The 12,370-nt window shown below is 43.0% G+C and overlaps 1 protein-coding gene across 1 annotated transcript in view; it reads right to left on the reverse strand.

Moving 5' to 3' along the window:
* GPC3 (glypican 3) overlaps positions 1 to 12,370 on the reverse strand; it is a 432,449-nt gene that overhangs the window by 193,471 nt on the left and 226,608 nt on the right. The gene's annotated exons all lie outside the window — the stretch shown is intronic.

Consider the following 12,370-nt stretch of genomic DNA (forward strand, 5'->3'; position numbering starts at 1 on the left):
CTTCCACCAGTGTGTCTTCTTTCACTCTCTGTGATCTGGGGTTGTTAACATCCTTTTCATACTTGAAGGAGATACAACATGTATTCTATACTTTCTTTCTGTCAAGTTTGATTATGGCAATTTATCACAATTATTGCTTTATTTTTAATCGGAGTAAGGACAGTAATTGAGTGTCTTCTTTTGTCTAGAGTATTTTATATCTAGAAAACTTGTGAAGAGGCTGTTCAAAGGTGATTTAAAGTGTACAAAATTATAAGTAAATCTGCTAGAAGGTTGCTACAGTGAAGAAACCCATTAATCGAGAATTTGTTAAGGTGAATGGGACCATTAAGCAAATCAGAAACACAGCTATCACAGAATCCTTCCATGTTTGGAAAGAGATCATTGCAGGATTTTAATGCATGATAAGAAAACCATAGTGCTTAGTGTTTTTCACTATTCTTTAGATTTCTGATCTGAAAGGGGGGAAACATGGGCGCCATATATTTTTAAAGTATATTTTCAACCTAAGCTCATCAAGAATGGATTTTTTTTAATGGACTAGCCATTGATCCTGGGGGGGGGGGGGGAGAAGTCTGAGCTCCAAGCAGATTTAGAAAAATATCATTAGGATTAACACAAGTATGAGGAAGAGCAGAGAAGAAAAGCTAAGTCCATTGGAAGTTTCCATGCTATACTTAAGGCCACACGGAGGAAAGAGGACGAGCAAGAACTGAGTGAGCAGGCAGGAATGCGAGACCCTCAGTCACTTCCTGGCTATCATCCTGTCTCATGTCCACTGATTCAGCTCTCACCCACCTGCAGAGGGAGCCAGGCTTTGTCCATACAGTCTGAGACTGGGTCTGGCCCCAGGGCAAGAGATGAGCCTCAGAGGCCCAAGCAGAGGAGAGCCTGTGGAAGCAGCCTTGTGGCTGGCACCTACTTTCAGGTCTCCCTGCCTCTATTCTTTCTCCTAGAAAATGGCACTAAGTGAGAATTCCTTCCTCACCAGGATTGTCATCTGCAGTAAATGAGTCAGTTTGTGGAAAGAACTTAGAACCGTGTGTGGCACACAGCAAGCACTTTGTGATCACAGCTCATCGTTCCGATCTTCTTTGCTGCACAGATTAACTCACTTCTCCAAGGCCACTTCCTATGGCAGCACAAGGTGGAGACCCTACATCACGATTTGGATTCCTAGGCTGATGCTGTGGCTGCCATCCCAGCATAGCAGGTGATGTCAGGAGCATGAAAAGGTCCCATGTACACCTAAATATTTCCTCCTTTCACCTGTGCCATAGGGACAAAAATCTTCATCCTTTGTAACCTTTTGAAGTGTTTTCTGATGATGTATTTGTTAAGTGAAGTGAGTTTGCTTCTCAGGAGAGGGAATGCATTAGAGAATCAGCAGAATCAGAAATGGGCTTCCCGGGATGAGGGCACCATGATTAACCATAATTTTCAACCAACTACGAGGCCTAAATGAACAAGACATGGAGCAAGGTATGATTGTGAAGGAGAGGCACAAGGGGGAGCCTTAGAACAGAGGCTGGCCAGAGGTGGAGGCTGGGCGGCCAGAAAAAAAGTCCAAAACGTCTTTCTGAAGAGTTTAGAGGAAGTCCTTCACCAATAACTATGCTCTTTGGTTTCATCCCATGAACCTGAACCCCAAACTTCAATCCGATTATTCATAATTTTCCAGAAGCATGCAGGAAATCCACACCCAGAACTCAGAAATATGTGTATGTTGATGAGTGGATTTCCATGCCAAATCAATGTCCCCTTGAGTTCTCATTTATGAGATTTTGTGATAAAAATAATTCAGAGTGTGGGCTTAAGTTAAAAAAACCGGAGTTCATCTATTAACTACATAAGAATACCAAGAGCAACTTTCAAAAATCATACATACATTTTTTAAAAAATTTTTTTCTTTAAAAAAGAAAGCACATTAACTTCAAGCAGTGCTTTGGCTGCATATTTTATGAGGTTTATTTGTACTGCGTATCTTTGATGGGCTCTATTTGTGGCTGAAAGTACAAACATACTGATTACAATCACTCTTTCCTACGTTTAGGAACAAAATTAATTATCTGCAAAAAGCAGCAAGGCTCAGATAGATTCTCAGTGAGTAAATGATAATAGACAGCGCCCAAATATAATGACTCCGTTTCCTACTTTATCTGTTTTAGGCATTCTGAGTGGAATGAAAAAGGGAAAAATTAATTCACTTTCTGAATATTCTTCAGAAAGGATTTGAACTGGGTAATAAGTAGGCAGCATCAACCCTCCCATACCCCCTGCCCCTGAATGAAATATGAAAGCACCCTTGCTGGATTATGCACTTCCCAAAGGGACTTTTTTTTTTTGGCTTCTAGCTTCTAGCATTGCTTTTGTTTCTGTTTTACTTTATATAGTAATTTATTTGAATGACATGGTTAATATTTATACAAGTAGTGTTTTACTAGCTGTTTTATAATGTGCTTATGCATTGTTATATTTGAAATGCTTTATATATTAATTCCACAGTTTTTTATTCTACGAAATCTTTTTTTTACAATGTTATTGAGGCATATTTTTGGATTCGTACAATTCTCCCATGTCAAGTGTAAAATTTAATGATTTTTATTGAATTGACTAAGTTGTGCCACTGTTGCCACAAACCTGTTTTAGAACATTCCATCACCCCAATAAGATCCTTCATACCCATTCCAGCATTGCTTTGGAGAAGTCTGATGAATTCAGAATCCCAGCCCCCAAAGGGACATTTTAAAAGGACACTAAGACTCTTTACTTTCTAGTAAAAGAGATCATAAGGGAAGGAGGGAAACTGAGTGGGGAAAAATTAGGAAGATAAACCATGAGAGTCTGCTAACCCTGGGAAACAAACAAAGGGTTACAGAAGGGGAGGAAGATGGGGGGATGGGGGGATGGGGTAACTGGTTGATGGGCATTAAGGAGGGTATGTGATGAGATGAGCACTGGGTGTTATACTATATGGTGGCAAACTGAATTTAAGTAAAATCTAAAAAAAAAAAAAAAAGAAATCTGTACTTTCACCAAAACAAAGGTTGTCTCACTCTATTAGCATTCTCCCCCATAAGGAAAGGAGTAGTAAACTGTGAGCCCCTGTCCATGCCAAGTATCAGCACTCAGAAAATTGTGGCGGCTGCTAATCATGAAGTTTTGTATGTTATCTTACAAAAGCTGCAACGTGCTAGAGGAAATCTGCCCCAAATCCACCCCTCCCCAGCTTGCCCATTTTGTGAAACACTTGATTACAGCAAATCATAACCTTCCCCACCGGAGGAAAGTGCTGTGCCACAGCATAACCTCATTTAAAAACCCTTCTGTGCTGTTCTAAATATGTTTTCAATTTTCCAGGTGGGGGTGGGGAGACAGTGCTGGTAGAAAGCATTTGTTGTTGGAGACCTGAGCAAGGTAGCCGGATGCCCAGGCAGGAGGGGGTTGGAGAGGAAGCCAAGGTTACCAGAGGTGCTATCTATCACACTGCAGTTGCCAAGAGTAACCTTATTCCTAGTGGGGAGATGGGAATTACACTGTGTACATGATTCCATGTTTTTTGAGGGGCTTCAGCCCTCCATTCTTGCAATGGAGAAGCAAGTGAGAGCAAGTGAGCATCTGGGGGCTTTTCTGCCCTTACCAGGTATGAGGTTGCTCTCACTGTACTGATTCCCTGGCCACTCAACACAGAAAAGGCATTTTTGGACTACCCTCACTGTCAATGCCGGCAGCACAAAGATTCTCTGAATATCAGGTCACGGGATGATCTCTGTGGACTTCTACACACTTGGACAAATATGCCCAACTTTCTAACCTTTTTGAATTCACTCTGAGGACAAAATCAGTCCTCTGCATAACTCCTAGGGTGCTATAACCACCATAGATGTGCAATAAAAGAGAAAACTCTACTCGGCTAAGCCACTTAGCAATACAAGACTCACGACCTCAGAGCCTGAACAAGCCAAAAAAGAAATGACGGCATGGACAGCAGAAGGGAGAGAGCAGTAGAGTAGTTGCTGAAGACCCAAAGCAGTATCATTTACTCCAAATGAGAGGCAATGGTCAAGTGCCCCTTTCATACTTCCTTCTTTTTAATAAATAAATATTTATTTATTCATGAGAGACACAGAAAGAGAGGCAGAGATACAGGCAGAGGGAGAAGCAAGGTCCCTGATAGGAGACGTATGTGGCACTCGATCCCAGGACCCTGGGATCATGATCTGAGCTGAAGGCAGACACTCAACCACTGAGCCACCCAGGTGCCCTCATACTTTCTTTTGCCACTATTTTGTCTTTGTGGGTGCCTTCTGCTCCCCTCCAACAGGTGGCACATAGCCCTACCTTTTGGCCAGTCGGCCAGGACTGAGCCCAGTTGTCTTCCATAACTTCTCATTTCTTTGCCTGGTCCTTCCAAAACATCATGAACTTGAGAGGTTCTTGCAGCCATTCAGGTTTGGGGGACCTTGTGTGGCTAGAATTTTCCATGGGTCTCTTGTGTTTCTGCATGTCACATAAACGGAGGCAGTTTTTCTCTAGGCTCTTTGTCAAGTACTTTTGTTTTGTTTTGTTTTGTTTCCAAATATTTTATTTATTTATTTGAGAGAGAGCGTGTATGTGCACAAGCAGGAGGAGGGGCAGAGGGAGAAGGAGAAGCAGACTCCTTGCTGAGCAGGGAGCCCAATGCGGGACTGGATCCCAGAACCCTGGGACCATGACCTGAGCCGAAGGCAGATGCCTAACCGCCTGAGCCACCCAAGTGCCCCTTACAAGTATCTTTGAATAGTGGCCAGCCTTGGAAGACAGAAACAGTGCCTCCCTTCAGAGAAAAGAGCAGGCAGCCTCCCTATCTAGTATCAAAGATTTGAGTTCCTGAGGCCAAAGGCTCTGCTCCTGTAATGCAACTCACTGTGTGTGCATCATCTGGCCCTCTTTGCCTTATCCCATGGGAATCAGGGCTCGGGGATCTGGGACAGATGCTGATACTCTGGCAATGACCACTGCTGTGAGAAATAAACTGTCCTTCATCTCTGAGCCAGGGAGTCTCATGTCTTTAACCAGCATCCATGAAACCGTGTGGCCAACAAAACTTGTTAGCTTGCAATCAGGGTAAAAATCTCTGATCTTTCACAGTTTTAAGGACATGTTCTTGCTACATCAGTCCACAGACCGTAGGAAGGAAAAAAATTTCTTTAAAAGGTTCAGAACATAAAGAACAACTGGTAATCACGCTGCCACTTCTTGCCAAGGTAAAGGTGAATAATTCTAGATTTCTGAAGGGCTCACCTAATTTCCTAATATGAGCCATAATATATATAATTTCAGAATGAAGCATTTAAAAATGCTTCCCCTGTGTGACCACTGTTTGAAACACGCCCAGAAATTAACATTTAGTGCCTAAAAGTGGCGCCAATTTTTTCCTTTGTATGCTTCTTTTCAATAAATAGGCAATCTGTGTTTAAAAACTACATATTTCCCCCCATGGGAACCACTAAGGCTATTTTTATTGTGAGTGAAGAAAGAGTGACAGCCTAGGGCAGACCAGGTGGCTCAGTGGTTTAGCGGTGCCTTCAGCCCAGGGTGTGATCCTGGAGACCCAGGATTGAGACCCACATTGGGCTCCCTCCATGGAGCCTGCTTCTCCCTCTGCCTGTGTCTCTGCCTCTCTCTCTCTCTCTCTCTCTCTCTCTCTCTCTTTCTCTCTTTCTCTCTTCTCTCTCTGTGTCTCTCGTGAATAAATAAGTAAAATATTTTTTAAAAATACAATTCTATTAAAAAAAAAGAATGGCAGCCTATAGGCATTTTTGTCTTTCTAGAAATGGACCTCATGCAAATAACGTTGCTCACCACAGTTCTAGATGCTGACCTGCAGACACTAATTAGGTAGTGAGTCATTTACTTGTTTTTTATCAGTCTGAAATCACTTTGTACTGAAAACAGCTTGTGTGAATTCAGACAAGGTATGTCTAATCTGAGACTAAAAAATGAAAGTCCAGAGTGATAGCATGAGGAGAGAAACCCTGACATTCTGACACCTGAGAAATAACTTCAGCCTTCAAAGCAGAGACAAAGGGAAGGCTCATCTTGGATATTCTGATGAGTTACAGTCACTCACACAGCAAAATAGAAGAATTTGATAGAGTGAATTATTGTTGAGGATCAACAGAGAATCTTCCCCAGAGCTTTCCAGCACATATAAATACTGACTGTAACGGAGGTATCTTCAGAAATTCTAGCAAAGGAAATGGATGTACTTGGATACCAGAATAGGTTAGGTTCTCGGTATACAATGTTGCTGTGGAGGAAACTCCATAATGGAGACCCAGATGTACCATGAAGCAGTGTCAAAGGCAAATGCATGAAAAACCATATGTTGGTCTAACGGGCAGATTCCAAACATTGCCACAGGGAGGTGAGCTATCCCTCACCACTGGCACTGCCCATATAAATTCTAGGCAAAGTCATTTCACTGTGTGACTGGCTCTTTCATCACCTACACGGACATTCCTTCTTCCCCCTAGAAACTACGCGATGCCTTTAAGTGTCATGAACACTAAAAATCTCATGCCTTTTGCTACTTCATTGGAAATACTTCAGTGAGAGTCTCTGAGAAGGGAGAATGAATTGAAAAACCTGATTGTGCAACTGGAAAAACAGCAGAGAGTAAGACAGGATATTAAATAAGATGGTAAAAACCTAATTAGCCTGTGTTCAGGGGAGGAAGATTCTGGTGAAGATCAAGGTGAAGTATTTGAGAGAGCAATAGAGTAAGGGTTCAAATCATGAGCTCTGGGGATGCTGGGGTGGCTCAGTGGTTAAGTATCTGCCTTCGGCTCAGGTCGTGATCCCAGGGTCCTGGGATTGAGTCCCACATTGGGCTCCCCAAAGGGAGCCTGCTTCTCCCTCTGCCTGTGTCTCTGCCTCTCTCTCTGTTTCTCATGAATAAATAAATAAAATCTTTAAAAAAAATTATGAGCTTTGGAGTCCCAACAGATCTCTGTGTTATCTCTGTGACCTGCTAGCCACATGACCCCTGAGAGCAGCAACAGAGTCATGGTCATCTTTCCACCACTCCTGGCAGCTCCCAGGGTCTAGGGCCTCCATAATTGGGTGCTTGTTAATGTTTCCTGAAATGAGTCCTATTTCAGGTCATGCTAAAATAAATATCACAGTGAGGAAAGGCAGGGAGCAGGAGTGGTGGTAGGAAAGGTTGCAATTTTGTCCAACGTTCAGTGGAGCATATAACAAGCCAAGGTAATGAACCCATGGGAGAGGAAGCACTCGCTAATGCCGAAAAATTCTGAGCTGAATCAATAAAGAAAGTACAGGAGTACAAATGGAAAACTGAAAGTGCAAACAGCCACGTGACGATATATGAGCAATAACTACAGGGGGTACAGAAAGTAAATGAAATCAGAGAGACTTTTGCGAAACTTTCTGGGAGAGCAGTAAATATCCAAAATGCTGATTATGAATCATTGAATCAATGGATATGAAATCCACAATGGTTTATGTCTATGATACATATAGCAGTATGTGGTAATGACAATCAGAATGGTTTCAGAATAAAACCAATTGCACTTTTAAAAGAAGGCTGTGGCACTTGGCAACATGGGTGTGGTGCAACAATAATGTTGAAAATACGGGCATCTGAGTGGCTCAGTGGTTGAGCATTGGCTTTTGGCTCAGGTCGTAATCCCAGGGTCCTGGGATCGAGTTCTCCATTGGGCTCCCTGCAGGGAGCCTGCTTCTCCCTCTGCCTATGTCTCTGCCTCTCTATGTCTCTCATGAATAAATAAATAAAACCTTAAAAAAACAATGTTGAAAATATCTGTACTGATAACTGTATATATCTGTATTTGCTTCAGGGCATAAGATGTGGAATTCAATAATGTGCTGATAAGTTTAACTGTGATGCTCTCACCCAAATACTATTAAAAACCTGCTTAGTACTCACTTGGGGGCATGATATTTAACCTAGTTCACAAATGTAGATAAAGAGTCAAGATAGATCCATTTACAGTCCCATCATTTAAATCTTTTTGGATGTTTCAGTACAACCTGTCTCCTTACCTTTCTTTCCTCCCTCTTCTTTCTCAATCTCTGTGTCTCCGTGTCTCTCTCTCTCTCTCTCTCTCTCTCACACACACACACACACACACACACACACACACACACACACACATATTTTCACACAATGTTTTATTCCCCTCTTTGGACTAAAATGACAGGAAACGTCCTGGCACTTAAAAGTAAGTTTAAGAACTCATAGTAAAAACAAAACAAAACAAAACAAAACAAACAAAAAAAAACAAATAACAACAACAACAAAACAAAACAAAAACAAAAACAAAACAAAACTCATTGTCCATGCGGCACTTAGAAAAACATCATAGAAAGCGTATTGGACCAGGTTGAGGCAAGTATCTACCAAGTGCCTCAAACTGCCAGGTTCTTTGAACCTATCATTTCAATTAATCTCCATGTATCAACCCCATGTTACAGATGAGGAATCTGAGGTCCCAGCTTTGCCATTAACTGTCATTTGTCATTAACTGTCCCAATCTCTGGGCCTTATCTTATTTTCCAGACAGGGTGGCTGGATTTGTTCCCAAAGGAGTATAAGAATTAATTGGGGCACTTTTATTTTATTTAAGATTTTATTTATTTATTCATGAGAGACACAGAGAGAGAGAGAGAGAGGCAGAGGCAGAGGGAGATATAGACTCCATGCAGGGAGCCCCACGTGGGACTCAATCCTGGGTCTCCAGGATCATGCCTTGAACCGAAGGCAGTGCACTGAGCCACCGGGGCTGCCCTGAGAGCACTTTTAAAATGACAAAGTCTACGACTAATTCTCCAGCCTCTCCACAGACCTATGGTATCAGAATCCCCAGGGGTAGGCTCCAGGAATCTGCTTAACAAGTTCCCTTCTGCAGGTGACAATGACAATGAGCCAAGTTTGGGAACCAGATGCTTACCACCTCCAGAAATGCTGCCAATGAGAACACCCCAGACATTCACTCGCATGCCTTCGCTCAGCAGTTAGAAGTGAAAACTATCTTAGGGAAAATGAAAGCACTCACAGGCCATCTTTATAAAACTTCACCAGTGCCCCATTCACCGAGAAGACCAAAATGTCCTTTATAATCCAGGGAAGATGGTGGCCACCAAAACAACTGAGCACAGTACCTGTATGGCAGACCTCACGGCACAGCTTATAGCCAGCTAACAAGGCTATCCCAAAAGAACTCAGGAAGGGCATATTTTCAAAGAGGTCTCTCACCACAACTTAACCTCAAACAGGATGGACTGGCAAGATTTTACATTTTATCACAACAGGAAGGTGAGGGTGCCACAGCAGAACCTCATTAATGCTCTAGTTTTAAATCAGCTTTTGCTCTGGGGCATTCTGTGGGTTTGTTAACATGAATAGACTTCTGCAGTCTACCCAACCCTTACTTCCCCTCACCCCCCATAAATGGCCCAGCCCCTTTCTGGCCCGTACAGAGTATGGGCTGGATCACACCTGGCCAATGATTCCCCTACCCCCACCATTTGGGATATATTACTTAGAGTTGGTGGTCATAAAACAGTAACAAGGCAGAGTTTACATATGCTTTCTGTTCTAGTTCGGGCATTCCCTGTGGAAGGCAGACTTCACGCTCTCATAACCAGCTGGGAGCTGGGAGCAATCAGGCCCTTAATGGCCAAAACAGAAAGGGACTGCATCACTGAGCACCTCTTGACAGCCAAGGCTTTTCTTCCTGAATGATAATGACATGAAATGTACTCCCCGCGCATGCACATGCATTTGTGTCCATGCGCGCGCGTGCATACAGACACGCACGCATGCGCGCGCATAGGCACCTAAAATATGGCAGGTCTGGCACCCTGAATTAACTATCCAATTTAAGTTCATGATGTCTTTGCAAAATCCTAATGGACCTTTTAGAATGAAAAGTCTGGGAGCACCTGGGTGGCTCAATGAGCATTTGCCTTTGGTTCAGGTTGTGATCCCGGGGTCCTAGGATTGAATCCTGCATCAGGCTCCCCACAGGGAGCCTGCTTCTCCCTCTGCCTATGTCTGTGTCTCTCGTGAATAAATAAAAAATAAAAATCTTTATTTATTTTTAAAAAAGATTTTATATATTTATTCACTAGAGACAGAAAGAGAGAGAGAGGAGAGAGAGAGAGAGAGAAGCAAGCTCCATGCAGGGAGCCTGATGTGGGACTCGATCCCAGGTCTCCAGGATCAAGCCTTGGGCCAAAGGTGTCGCTAAACCACTAAGCTACCCGGGCTGCCCCAAAATAAAATCTTTTTAAAAAAGAATGAAAAGTCTGGAGAGTCTAGTCGGAGACACCCTGGCGTGGTAGACAGAGGAACACTAGATTGAAGCGCAGAAGACCTTCGATTCTAGTCCTATTGGCTCTTCCATTAATTGTATAACTTTGGGCAAGCCTGCCTGAACTTTGTTTCTTCATTTGTAAATCAATGGGATTGGACTAGCTCATCTCTCATGGCCCTTCCAACATTCATATTATGGTGAAACGTTCACTACAGTGAAATTTATTCAGTTACACATCTGTCAACTAGACTGACCTTTTTAAGACCTAAGAACTATGTCTTGGGTAACTAAGAAGACCCAGCACCTGGCAGAGTGCCATGAACAAGGCAGATGCTTAATAAATGTTTATTAAATAAACCTTTACACCTAGAGCCCCATCAAAACAGTGCACTTAACTCCTTACCAGTTCCCCACCCTCTTTTTTGTGTTTAGGACCACTAGAGGAGAATGTGTTTTCAAGATTCATTATGTTGCCATGAAGCGACCAGCATCAGAAGCAACCTTTAAACATTCCCATACCCTATCTCTAGCACTGTCTCCTCATTTTTCCTCTTATTAAAGACATTTCCGGGCAGCCCCGGTGGCGCAGCGGTTTAGCGCCGCCTGCAGCCCAGGGCGAGACCCTGGATCGAGTCCCACGTCAGGCTCTCTGTATGATACCTGCTTCTCTCTCTCTCTCTGTCTCTATGAATAAATAAATAAAATCCTTAAAAAAAAAAATAAAGGCATTTCCACACCGCTGGCACCCTTGCTTTGTGTCTGACATATAGAGGGCCCTCAATCACTATCAGGTGGGTGAACTTACAAACATCCTGACTTCTAATTTTTCTAATTCTGTGAGATTTACTTTTGTAGAAGGCCCCAGAATTTGGCCTCAAATTATAAAGCAGTCAAGGGAATAATTAGCCGCTGAAGAATACTATCGTTAGATAGGACATTTCTGTTCATTTTACTATAAAATATTTTCTCAGTAAATGTGTTTTAAATGGGTAACATTGTGAATGGGGCAATTAGAGCAGCTCCGTGAGTAGCCATGCTGCGGCTTGCACCATTTCCGTCCTCCTTCCTAGTTTAATTCACCAAAGAAACCAATTACCCCTATCGCTTTGTATTTCCTGAGTTTAAAGGCCGACTAAATGGCCCAATCTGCCCTCCACATTCTGTGTAAGCAATGGCTCAGAGTACACAGCAGTTGTGCTGTGTAAAAGCTAAGATCCTGTGTCAAACCAAGCCAGCCCAGCCTGGGTTGGAATCCCAGGTCCTCCCACCTCCACTTAACAGCTTTGAGAGCTTGGGCAAGGTACATAACCTCTTTAAGCTTCATTCCCCCTGTGTAAAACAAGGACAATATTACAACCTATCTTGTGGATTACTGTGAAATAATATTATGTGAACTGGCCAGCAGAGCACCTGGAATGTGGTTGGAGTTCAACAACGCCTGTATATTATAGAATTTTGCCACCTCCTGCTACAAAGCTGTCAGCATTTGGGGATCGCTTGTGACCACTTTCGTGGGATCTGCTGGCAGCCCTTAGCCATGTGTTCTGCTCTGCATCACATAGGCGGTGTCTTCTGTGGTTCAGAATGTTTGCACTCTAGCTTGGCAGGTACAATGTGGCTGAAACCAAGCCAACTGCTGCCCCACTTACAGAACTGCCCTGCCCCCATCACAAAGCCCATCAGGGTCAGATGGGTATAACCAAAGCTGCGAAAACAATCAGTGGAAAATGTGGATGCTTTGCCTCCCCTATGTTCTTGTGTAGGTTGAGTTGGTGGATTCTGGCTGGGCCTCTTGTGTTTAAAATCACTACTCAAAAGGGTAATGTGATATACACGTTGAAGAGCATGAGAGTGAAATCAGAATTAGAAAAATTGGTGATAACTTCATTAAAGGGAAACCTGATCAATTTCTGAATCCTGGCTCTTCCACTAACTAGAGCTGGGTGCCCTGGGGTGGGTTATAATTTCACTGAGCTTCAGATTCCTCATTTATGAAATGGGGATAATTACACCCACCTCACAGG

Source organism: Vulpes vulpes, chromosome X (genome assembly GCF_048418805.1).
Source record: "Vulpes vulpes isolate BD-2025 chromosome X, VulVul3, whole genome shotgun sequence".
In the NCBI taxonomy this organism is placed as follows: Eukaryota; Metazoa; Chordata; class Mammalia; order Carnivora; family Canidae; genus Vulpes; species Vulpes vulpes.